General features: G+C 53.4%; 1 protein-coding gene across 4 annotated transcripts in view; it reads right to left on the reverse strand.

Moving 5' to 3' along the window:
• Positions 1-10,569, reverse strand: part of B3GAT1 (beta-1,3-glucuronyltransferase 1) — a 57,175-nt gene extending 46,606 nt beyond the window's left edge. For 3 of the 4 annotated variants that reach the window (XM_008069550.2, XM_008069548.2, XM_008069547.1), the window contains exon 1: positions 10,487-10,569. The gene's annotated coding sequence lies outside the window, so the exon portion shown is untranslated. The remainder of the gene's footprint in view (positions 1-10,486) is intronic. The other variant, XM_008069549.1, reaches the window with a different exon arrangement.
• Positions 10,570-10,576: the final 7 nt, after the last annotated feature.

Raw genomic sequence — 10,576 nt, forward strand, 5'->3', positions numbered from 1 at the left:
CAGCCCTTATTAAAAATTACTGAGAATGCAAGGGTCACTCACACTCATTTGGCAGGTTCCAAAATGATTTCACATCGGTTATCTTATTTAGTGATTAAACCTCTGTAATTCCAAAGCCTTGCTCTTGCTTTACAGATGAAGAAACTGAGGCACAAGGGGGTCCTGGTAGAAATCAGTGTGACCACACCTCAACAGGGGCCCTACTGTGCTGTGTCCCAATTCTCCTGCCTGAGGGCTGCTCCTAACTGTCCCTTGGGGTGCTCTTCCTCGTGTGACCAGCTGGCCCCTGCAACCAAGGAAGTACTGCCTTCTTCTTTGCTGCATGCCCAGTGTGGACCTCTGTGTGGAGGCTGCATGCATGACCAGCAGCGAAAACTGTGCTGCACCTTGTTCATCAGAGATATTGTGACCTTACAGTTTTTTTTATCCCAACCAGACACTTGTGAAAGTGTGATGAGGCGAGAAAACAATGATCAACAATGGCCCAGGTCTGTTCTGGGCATGATGTGCCACAGGGCCCCTCATCAGAGCCCACTGATACCTGTGTGCAGGCTGGGTGGCTCTCCCCACCTCCCTCCCTTTGAGGTAGGTCTTCACCATGAATGAGGCTGCATGGACCAGCCTGTGCACTGGCACCCCCATAACCGCTCCCTTGCCCTCTGCATGATGAATTCTGTGGGCAGAGGGGTTCTGGCTTGCTCCTGTTCTGAGGTTACCCCCTGTTCACTACTGCCTCACCTCACCCGGAGACAGGCAAAAAAGCAGTGCACATCACCCAGCTCAAGGAAGAGGTCCCCCATGAATACACCAGCCAGCCTCTTCCCACCCAGCTGGCTGCAATGAATAGCACCCCAGGAGAGACCTGTGGGCGGCTCAGGACAACTGTGGGTGGAAAGCTACCTCCGACGGGTACACACCCACCACAGGGCACCTGCTCAGTGGGTGAAGCCAGCAGGCCCTGAGGGCGCCAGCATATTCTGCTACCAGGGGAACAGCAGGGGCAGGTGGGGCGAGATGTTGAAGCTGCTGCTGCAAACAAAACAGCAGCAAGCGCTGTGTGGCAACCCAACCCCCCCCTCTGCTGGGCTGCCAGCTGTGGCAAAGAACAGTCCAGAACCCAGCAAGACTGTGATACCCCTAGAATCCTGGACCCTGGAAGTCGGGAGGGGTGCAACCCTTGCCTCACTTGACCATCTTTGCAGAGGAGGCCTAGGGCCGGGCTCCCTGAGGTGTTGAATGCTGGCTGTGGCAGGTTGGGGGGTGGGTCTCTCGAGGTCAGCTGGTGAGTGTGCCCACCTACATTGTGAAGCCTGACACAAGTTGCGGTGACTGACTCAGCACCTGCTGGATCCCAGCAAGGCCTGGGAACCGGAGTCAAATGGGCCAGGTAATTAGGTGAGGCTGGCCGTGAAACTGGGTGTCTGAGCTTGAGTGGGCCTAGATAGCTGTGCTGAGTCTCTCAGGTGTGGCTGAGGCTGTGCCTTGGGGAAGGGTGGGCACAACCAGTCTAGTGCTTTTCTGCCTACGCTTATGTCGTCTCAGGCCACTCTCTGCCTCAGTTTTCCTTGGCACTAGGTGTCGTCCTGAGTGAGGTGTTGATGGGGGAGACCGTTCTGAGCTTCGTACCTCTTGGCATTCCCTTTCCCACTCTGAAGCTTTCCCTGGCCCCCTCCCTCCCCAGGTCTGAGCATCCTGAGCCCATGTCACGGGGTTGGGGTGACCCTACCTTGCACTTGTTGGTTTTCACAGTTATCCCCCAGCCCCAGGCTGTGAGCTACCCTGGAGGCACCAGAACTTACTCATCACCTCAGAGCCCAGAGCCCAACACAAAGCAGAAGCTTCACCAATATCTCTGTGACTCAGTTTCCTTACCTGTAACTTTTACAAGGCATCTTCAGGTCAGTGAGGGAATCTGTGGAAAACATCTGCCATCAGGCCTGACACATAATTACCACTACAAATGCTAGATTATATAAACTATAATGGTAATTATAACCACCAGCACCACCCTGCTTTAAAATTCATCTGAATCCAAGTGCCTGGGAGGGAAAGGGCAGAGAAAGGAGGCACCCGCACTCTTTCCCCACGGGTCAGTATTGGCCAGCCTCTGGGCAGCTTTTCTAGCAGATTCCTCCCTCCCCAGTATGATGTGGTGCTGAGGCTCAGGCTCCCTGGCAAGCTGGCAAGTTGGCATGCAGCCGTGTGACAAATGGGGGTGCCCTCGGAAGGGTAAACTGGCCACATGGGGAGGCTGGCACCACAGAACTGACCCTGTGCCCTGGCTCTCCTGCCATGGTTTCAAGCAGGCTCCCCTGCACTTTCATGAGTATTTTCCTGGTGCAGTCTTGCTGCAGCTTCCTTAGGTGGGCACTGCTTCTGTCACTCACTTTTTCAAATTGGGAATTGGAGGCGCAGAATGGAAAGGCTGTGCTATCACACGAAGGCCTCTGCTCCCTTCCTCCCACCCACGTACAGGTTGGTTCTGTACCCCTACCCACGAAGTACTGGAGATTTCAGAAGGTCTTGGTCCCTCTTCCCTTCTCCTACCCCTAGAACTGTCAGAGAACTAAGACTTGTCAGTGAGGGTCTGGGGCCAGTGAGCCCCGGGCACTGTCACTTCCTGACCCTTCTCTCCTGGGTGCAGGCTTGGGTTTCCGGAAAACATCATGCTCACCACCTCCCACCTCTAGGGCTCCCCCACTTCCCTCTTTTCCGCCTGCCCTGCCCCTAAGATCCTTCCCTATCTGTTAACCTCACTGCCAGGAGGGGAAACAGTTAACAATGTGTGGGAGGGGCCTGAGGGAGAAGCCTGAGAACCTGTGAGCCAGAGTAGGCAGTGCGTGCCCCGCCCCACACGGAGCAGGGTGTGGATGTGATGAATAGAGGATCCCTAAATCTCAGTCCCACACACAGTAGATTATGCTGACAGTATCTATATGTTTCCAGGTTGTATATTACACAGCGAGCAGAAGGGTGGCTACGGATCAGCGATCGATCGCTGAGATGGAGCCTGAACATCGCAAAGCCACATGCTCAAGGAAGGCCTTGCCACACACCGAGGGGCTCTCCGGCATCTCTTGGGCTCCTGACCCAGGCGAATTCTAGGAGTAAGGGGCAGATTTCTTTCTCAGGGTCCTGGGAAGGTAGCATGACAGGGAACAGGATGGAGGCATCCCTTCCCAGGTCAGTATGTCTGCCTGAAATGCATTCCCTCCTTCATGGCTGGTCCTGCTACCTGCTGAGTTGCCCAGCCCCCAGGACCAGGCCACTACATCCTGGGGGTTCCACACACAGGGTACCAGAGGAGGCTCAGGCAGCACTGGATGAGGAAGGGAGCAACCAGAGGCCTGACCAGGTGCCAAATACAATGGGGCTCCTTCCGTTCTCATGCTCCCGTGACATATGGCACATAGCTTCACTCTGAGCAGAAGTGCTTGCTGGGTCACCCTATGCTTAGACATCTCCTGAGTGGGAAGGGCAAGTGGGACAATTGCCATTCATTGAGCACTTTTTGCTCCACGGCCTGGCCTCAAAGAACCTGTCAAATGGAAGAAAATGTGCTATATACAGACAATGGAGTATTACTCAGCCTTATAAAGGGAGGACATTCTGATACATGCTGCAACATGGATAAACCTTGAGGATGTGCTGAGTGAAATAAGCCACAAACAAAAATGACGAATGTTGTAGGATTCCACTTTCTGAGGTATCTGGAATAGTCAAATTCACAAAGACAGAAACTAGAATGGTGGTTTCCAGGGGCCAGGAGGAGGGGACAATGGGAGTCGTTTCACGGGTACAGAGTTTCTAACTGACAAGACGGAAAGTTTTGGGGCTTGTATATTCAGCAGTGTGAATATACTTAACACCACTGAACTATACACCTGAAAATGGTTAAGATAATACATTTTACGTTATGTGGGGTTTGTTTTAGCCACAATTTTTTTTAAAAAAAGGCTGCCAGAAGGTCTATTTAGATGTCATCCAAGATGTAGCACCCCTGAACCTGCCCTCTGGAGGAGCAGGTTCAGTGAGCTTTCCCTTCGCAGGGCTGTGTTGGGTGCCTGTGTGTGATCGCAAGTGTGTACCACCCTGGGGTTGACAATGGGAGTGACAGGCATAAGGCACACTTGGGGGAAGTTCCCCCACCCCAGAGGTTCAGGTATACCACTAAGAAGCATGTGCATCTCCACATACGACAGCCAGCAATTGTCTCCCTGTTGTCAGGTCTGGGAACAGCTGGAACACTTGCTCTGAGAGAGAGAGATTTATGAGTGGGAGAAGAAGTTAATATCGACAAGTGATGAGTTAGGAGAGTAATACTTAAGCGTAAGTTCAGAAACTCTCTGACCGATAAAGAAAATAACATGCCCAGAAGCTGTACGTCAACCCAAGCAGGCTGGCAGAGAGAGGGGCTAGGCCCATGACAGTCAATCATGGTGTGGGTGCCAGCTGGCTGGTACCTTTGCCTCTGCAGGCTCAATGTCCTCCCATGCGACACATGGTCATCTCTCCCACTCTGTGGGCTGTGGATGAAGGGAAGGTGAGAGAGGGAGAGAGAGCTTATGGGGGCAGGTGAGAAGCAAGCAAAGGGAACTGAGTAAAGGAACCTAATATATACCTAGGATGGCCACAGGAAGGAGCCATCTTGGCAGTGACAACCTGTCAGCATCACTAACAGGGCTGCATTATTTCATTAACTGTGCCTTGCAGGGAACACAGCACTAATACCTCTTGGGAGTCAGGACTTATCTTCAGGGGTGTGAAGACAGTGGTGATGGAGAAGGTGGCTGGGGACAATCCCCAAATTTCCTCAGGCTTAAGAAGACATCTGTGAAGGGACCCCCCAGTCAGCCATGGAGACCCAGAGGACTTCAGGTCTGGGCTAAGTAGGAGCCACACAGTCCAAGAATCCACATCTGAAACCACAGAGGGTCTCCGACAGCTAACCCTGGTGATTTTCAGGCTGACCTTATTCCTTTGGTGAGAGCGTGCATGGACACACTATATAGCAGGCAAATGATTCACTGATTTAATTAAAGTTTTGTATTTTAAATTCTTGCCTGTGGCCTGAAAAATCTGACCTTCCCAAGGGTTCTGTCAGAAACAGCTTAGGTTGGTCTTCCTGGGCTCAGCTGTCTGATGGCAAAGAGAGAAGGCCCATCCTTGCCCGGGTGAGGGGGTCCTGGGACTGTCGGTGTTGGGCCCTGACCCTGGGGGAGGTGGCATCCTGGCCCTGCACATCTCCGTCAGCCCAGAAGACAGGCAATCTGCCACAGAGGGAGTTGAGGGATGTAGGCTGCAGACTAGGATGTAACCTTAGGAGTGGAACCGCTCTAGGTGTCTGTTCCCTTACCCGTGAAAAGGAGCAGCTCAGAGTTATAGAATCCTAATTCTGGGAGAAGCCTTGTTGACCAATTAGTCTGGGGTGTCCATTGCTAGTCTGCAGCTGCCAGTGGCAGATTACTGATCTCAGACCATCCCTTCTGCCCTTCCAGCCTCACAGCCTGGCTACAGGCCCCTCGCCCTGGCCTCTTGCTCCTGGGGCACTCTGTGGGGAGCTTCACAAGGTAAGGGGTGCAATCTCCCTGTATGAGGAAATGCTCACGCAGTCCTTGCCCTCCTCTCTTAGATGAGGAAACCGAGGTCCCGCCAGAGTCTGTCGCACAGTGAGTTGCTGACGCAGCTGGGAACAGTACCTGGTCTCGGGAAGGCACAGTCAGCTGACCTCTAAGGCCTGCAGACCAAGGCCCTCCTCCCGCCATTGCCCTCTGCTGAGCCTAGGACACGGTCTCTTTGCTTTTACACCCTCAAGACCAGATGGGGGTGAGCCCAGGTATGGGTCTCCAAATCCTTTCCTCCTTCCCTGTTGGGCACAATGCTGGCTGCAGCTGACCACACCTCCTTTGCTGATTTTATTTTGAAGTATAGTGGCTTAGCATAAGCTTTCTGGCGATTAAACATAATTTCAGTTGCTCTTACCCCCCCAAAACATCAGCCCCCTTTATCTGGAGGACACATTTCTCATCTCATTCTATGGGTGTGTGATGCCAGGGCTGTTATCTTGCCACATTCCTCTCACAGGTGAGGAAACAGGCTCAGGAAGGGTTAGAGAGGACAGTAAGTCAGGTCATGTGCTGACCGTAGACAGCCTAGCATATAAGAGGCTGTTAAATGCTTAAGTGAATTGTTAAATAAATGAATAATAAAGATGGCTTTTTATTTTCAAACAAAAAATAAAAATCACTTGCTATCGCATGTTCTGAGTGATTAGCACGATTAACTGTAATGACTCATTTCCTCCTCACAAACATCCTATTATTACCCTCATTTTAAAAATGAGAAATCTGAGGCACAGAGAGGTTATGCGACATCCCAAGGCCACACAGTTAGTAAGAGCTGGCATCTGAGTCTAGCAGTCTGGCCATGCACCTAGCCAAACCATCTGTGCAGGGCCAGGTCTACAAAAGCCCTGTCCACTAGAACCCTCTGGGCTGCTGGGAAAGTTCTATATCTGTGCTGTCCATGATGGCAGGCACTAGCCTAGCCACATGTGGTGACTGAGCACTTGAGGTGTGGCTGGTGTGGCTGAGAAGTTGCTCAGGGTGGGGAGGGAAGCAGCCCCGCAACACCCAATGTCTGTGCGATGGCCGAATGACTAGGCTAGACAGCTTACCTGCCCTAGACAGAAGGAAGCAGGGTGGACAGAGGTGAAGGAGTGGACCCTACAGTCAGCCTAGGGGACAAGCCTAGCAGGGTTCCAGCTGTGATGCCACCCACTCTCATGGCCACGCCTCCGTATCTCTGCTCTCTCCTTTCCCACTCTCTTGGCTTCCTTCATGTGAGCAGATAACTGGCTCAACACTTCACACATATAAGACAGATCCTGCCTGTGGCTCGGAACACTGAGCTGCAGATCCCACGCCCCCGTGGGCAAGGTTAGTCCTCAAATCCAGTCAACTCTTGATCCAGACTTACACTCTCCACTTTGGGGCTTATCGGTGGCAAGCCTTAATCCCTGCCAGGCACTTGGCGTGGAGGCTGCCTCCTGCTCTGCTATCAGCTGGTGTGTGCGCAGGGAGCGCAGACTCATTTTAATATTGGCTAGAGCTAAACCTCATTAGAAAAGTAAATTTGCTGTAGCTGCAAAAAAAAAAGCAACCCATATAACCCTTCCAGGGCTAAATAGAAAACACTAATTTGGTACTATTTAATGCTCTATGTTCCCAGCACCTGGTGTAGAACTTGGAACACAGTAGGCACGCAGTCAATGTTGGTGCAAGTGAACTGAATTTTGAGTGATCTCCGACCACCTTGTCACCGTGAGGCATGGAAAAAAATAGGTTGCAGATTTGAAGCTTTTATAAATTTCATTAAATTTTTTAGACAACCATTTGCTGATAGATTGGAATGATCATATTTAACAATAATTAGACAAGTAAAAATTGTTGTTGTTTGGCAAAAACAATCGTGGTGTCTCTCAGATGGTCCTTGCTAGTTGAGACATACTCTGTGCTCTTTGGGCCTGGATAAGGAAGGGCTGGTGCAGCCCTGATCCAGGAGGTGTGGTGATTCAAAGCGGTGAGGGCACAGGTGGGACAGACTAATCGATTCCAATGGGATTGGCACCAGGGCTGGCCTCACCAAAGCACAGCTCCTCCAAATTCTAGAGCCATCCAGTTACTGAGAGTAAGTGGGGGCGAGAGTGTATACAACAAATTAAATTAAAATTCATCTAGCCGCTCTTCTAAAAACAGTCTGGTAAGATGAGAGTTTCTCAATCTATAGACCTTCAGGAAACCAGGGCTTGGAGGATTCAGTTTTTCCCGAAGTCCAATCATCTGGTCATAGATGGAGATGAGACTGGACCTCTGACAGCCTGGCTGAGGGCTTGTCCTTGCTGCTCTACTTCCATGTCCCCTTGCTGACCTTCAGTAGTGTCCTCAAAGGTCTTCTTATCTGCAGGCCTGGGGAGGGGCTGCATGAAAGAGGCTTCTCTTCTTGTATCTCTCCAGGTGCCAGGTTTCCCCAGACCCCACTCCTACTGCACTGCATCCCAGGACCAGGAACAGCAGGGCCAAGGACAGAAGGTGGAGAAAAGCCCTTAGCGCTGGGAGATGGTCATGGGCAAGAGGGTGTCCCTGAAGGTCCCTGCATCCTCTCGATGCTCTTGGCCTCACAATTTGTCTCTGCTCTGCCTTTGGGCCTTTCCTTAAAAGACCCCTGCATTCATCAGAGCCACGGGAAAGAGCCTTCCTCAGTAGAATATCCAATTACTCCACTGTGGGGCCCCTGCAGGGGCAAAAGACAACTGCCAATGCAGATGGGGGGGCACTGGGAAGGCGGACCCCTGGCCTGCCCCAGTTCCCCACCCAGCATGCCCTGACTTCCGCCTGTGTGCCTCCCCCTGCCATCTGCAAGTGTGCTTCTATGCTCTTGTCTCTCATTTCACTCTGCCTTCCTTCACGCCTGTCTCAGGCTCTCAGATTCCTTTTCCTCCCGAGCCCCTGCCTCTCTTCCCTGCCAGTTTTCAGCAGAGAGAAGAGCTCAGGCATCCCTCTCTTCCAGCCACAATGGACCACCGTGCTCATATCCCCAGAGCCTGGCTCTCAGTCAGTGCATCCTCCTGCACACCGCACATCTGCAAAGCTCCCTGCCTGCCTGCACTCCACAGCCAGGAACAATACGGCTGCCTTGGTCCCCTCACTCTCAATAAACTCCTTTGGGAAAATCCAGGCCTCTTCAGAAGACTGAGCAGGGGAACCGGGTTAGCCCGTGGCATCTTCCTCTGGAGCCCTTGGTCTCTGCCACAGGCTCCAATCCTGCTGCTGGAGCTGTCCCCCTCTCTGATTTACCTGACCCATGTTTCAGGTGGGACAGTTAGTACCTGCTCCCCAGAAACGTATATGATGTGCTCAGCCCAATCTCTATGCATGTGCCTGAACCTGGGTAATTCCTGAGCGTCTAAGGAGCAGGTACAGAAATGGGACCAGCAGACTTCTGGTTCCAGAGCTGAAGGGGCATGGGGCATAAACCACCAACTTTCCAGGTCCCATTACCCTTGGCAAGCATTTCTGTTTTTATCAAGGCGGGGGGAGGGAAAATGGGATGTAGCTCCAGAACCGTGGGGTATTGGTCATGGACTGGACATAACGGGAAAGTCTCTTTGAGGGTCTCCTGAGAAAGGGTCTTCCCTCCATGAAAAGGAAGGAAAGACTTGATGTTGGGTCCAATGAGGCTACTGATGGTCACCAACAAAGCAGTCTCTGGGAAGAAACAGAAATGTCTCAGTCTCTGTGGTGGGCACTGGCATAGGTAGGGAGATACAAGCACAGAAGACAAGACTTGAAACACCCTAGAACAGCCTAGTGCAGCCACATGCCCACAACCCTAGTGCCTCTCATTTCCACACAGACACATGCAGCAATTTCACAGTGCTACGCACTAGGACATCCACATCCCATGATCCTAAACCTGCTTGCCACACAGCTCAAGCTCAGAGTTCCCTAGGTATCCCACCCAGACCGTACGCATGCAGACAGAGGACCCCACCAGCAAGGGCTGGCCACTGTCAGCAAAGGCCCCTTCAGAGTCCCGTGCACTAGAAATCTTAGAGTCGTTCAGCTTCCGCCTCCACGCGAAGCCATCAGCTTGTGCACAGCTGGGACTAGGCCTGGCTGGTGGGGAGGAAGGGGCCAGGAGGCTAGTCGAGTCTCCGTGAGTGTGCATGGGGGTTGGACGTCTTGACCTGTTACTTGGTGAGAGGCTGCCACCCCCTTCCCTGGCACTGTTGGATCCGGTGGCTTCCATCTCTCTTCTTTCCTGCCGCACTCTCAGCTTCCTTTTTTGAAGTTGTATGCTCTGACTTTGGAGAGATCAGGACCTCAGATCCGAGCCCAGGTGCAGAGGGGAGGGGGGCGAACGGGTCGTGCCTCCTTCCTCCTTGTACACCGAGGGTCCCAAGGACCCTTTACCACCCCTGGGCCCGTCAGCACCCCCCGCAGAACTGCAGAGCCTGGGTCCCCTGAAGAGAGTTAACTTGGCAGTGCTTGGGAGCCGCAGAGCGTATGGGGATAGTGTCGGGGGGCAGGGGTGCAGCGGGGGGGATTCGGCGTGGGGGCCTGACCCCTGACTCCTCATCCGGGCCACCAGAAACCACCTGCTGAGGTGGCAAGAGACTGCCAGGCTAAGAACCGGGGTGGATTGTGGCAGGATGCCTAGACCCGGCTTTTCCCCAAGCACGGTCCAAGGAGAGCAGGCGGTGCCCGGGTTTTGTTCTGCAGACCCTCAGCGGCAGCGTCTCCAGCCCGGCTCGGTTCTCGGCCCCCTTTCAGCTGCCCCACTGCGCGCACCACACACAAACACACACACACACACACACACCACGCGCGCGCACCCGGGAGGACATGGCGTGGGTACTGATGGGGACGCATAAAGGGGCTCTGTGCGCCGCGGCGGTGCGGCGGGGGGCGCGGAGAGCACTGACCTGCGGCGGCGAGTCCAGATCGGCCCCGGCGCGGTCCATCGCGGGCGGCGGCCCTACGCCCCGGCCCCGGCGCCCCCAGGCTGCTGCCCC

Source organism: Carlito syrichta, unplaced genomic scaffold, assembly GCF_000164805.1.
Source record: "Carlito syrichta isolate Samal-C Ts95f unplaced genomic scaffold, Tarsius_syrichta-2.0.1 Scaffold312097, whole genome shotgun sequence".
NCBI classification, from domain to species: Eukaryota; Metazoa; Chordata; class Mammalia; order Primates; family Tarsiidae; genus Carlito; species Carlito syrichta.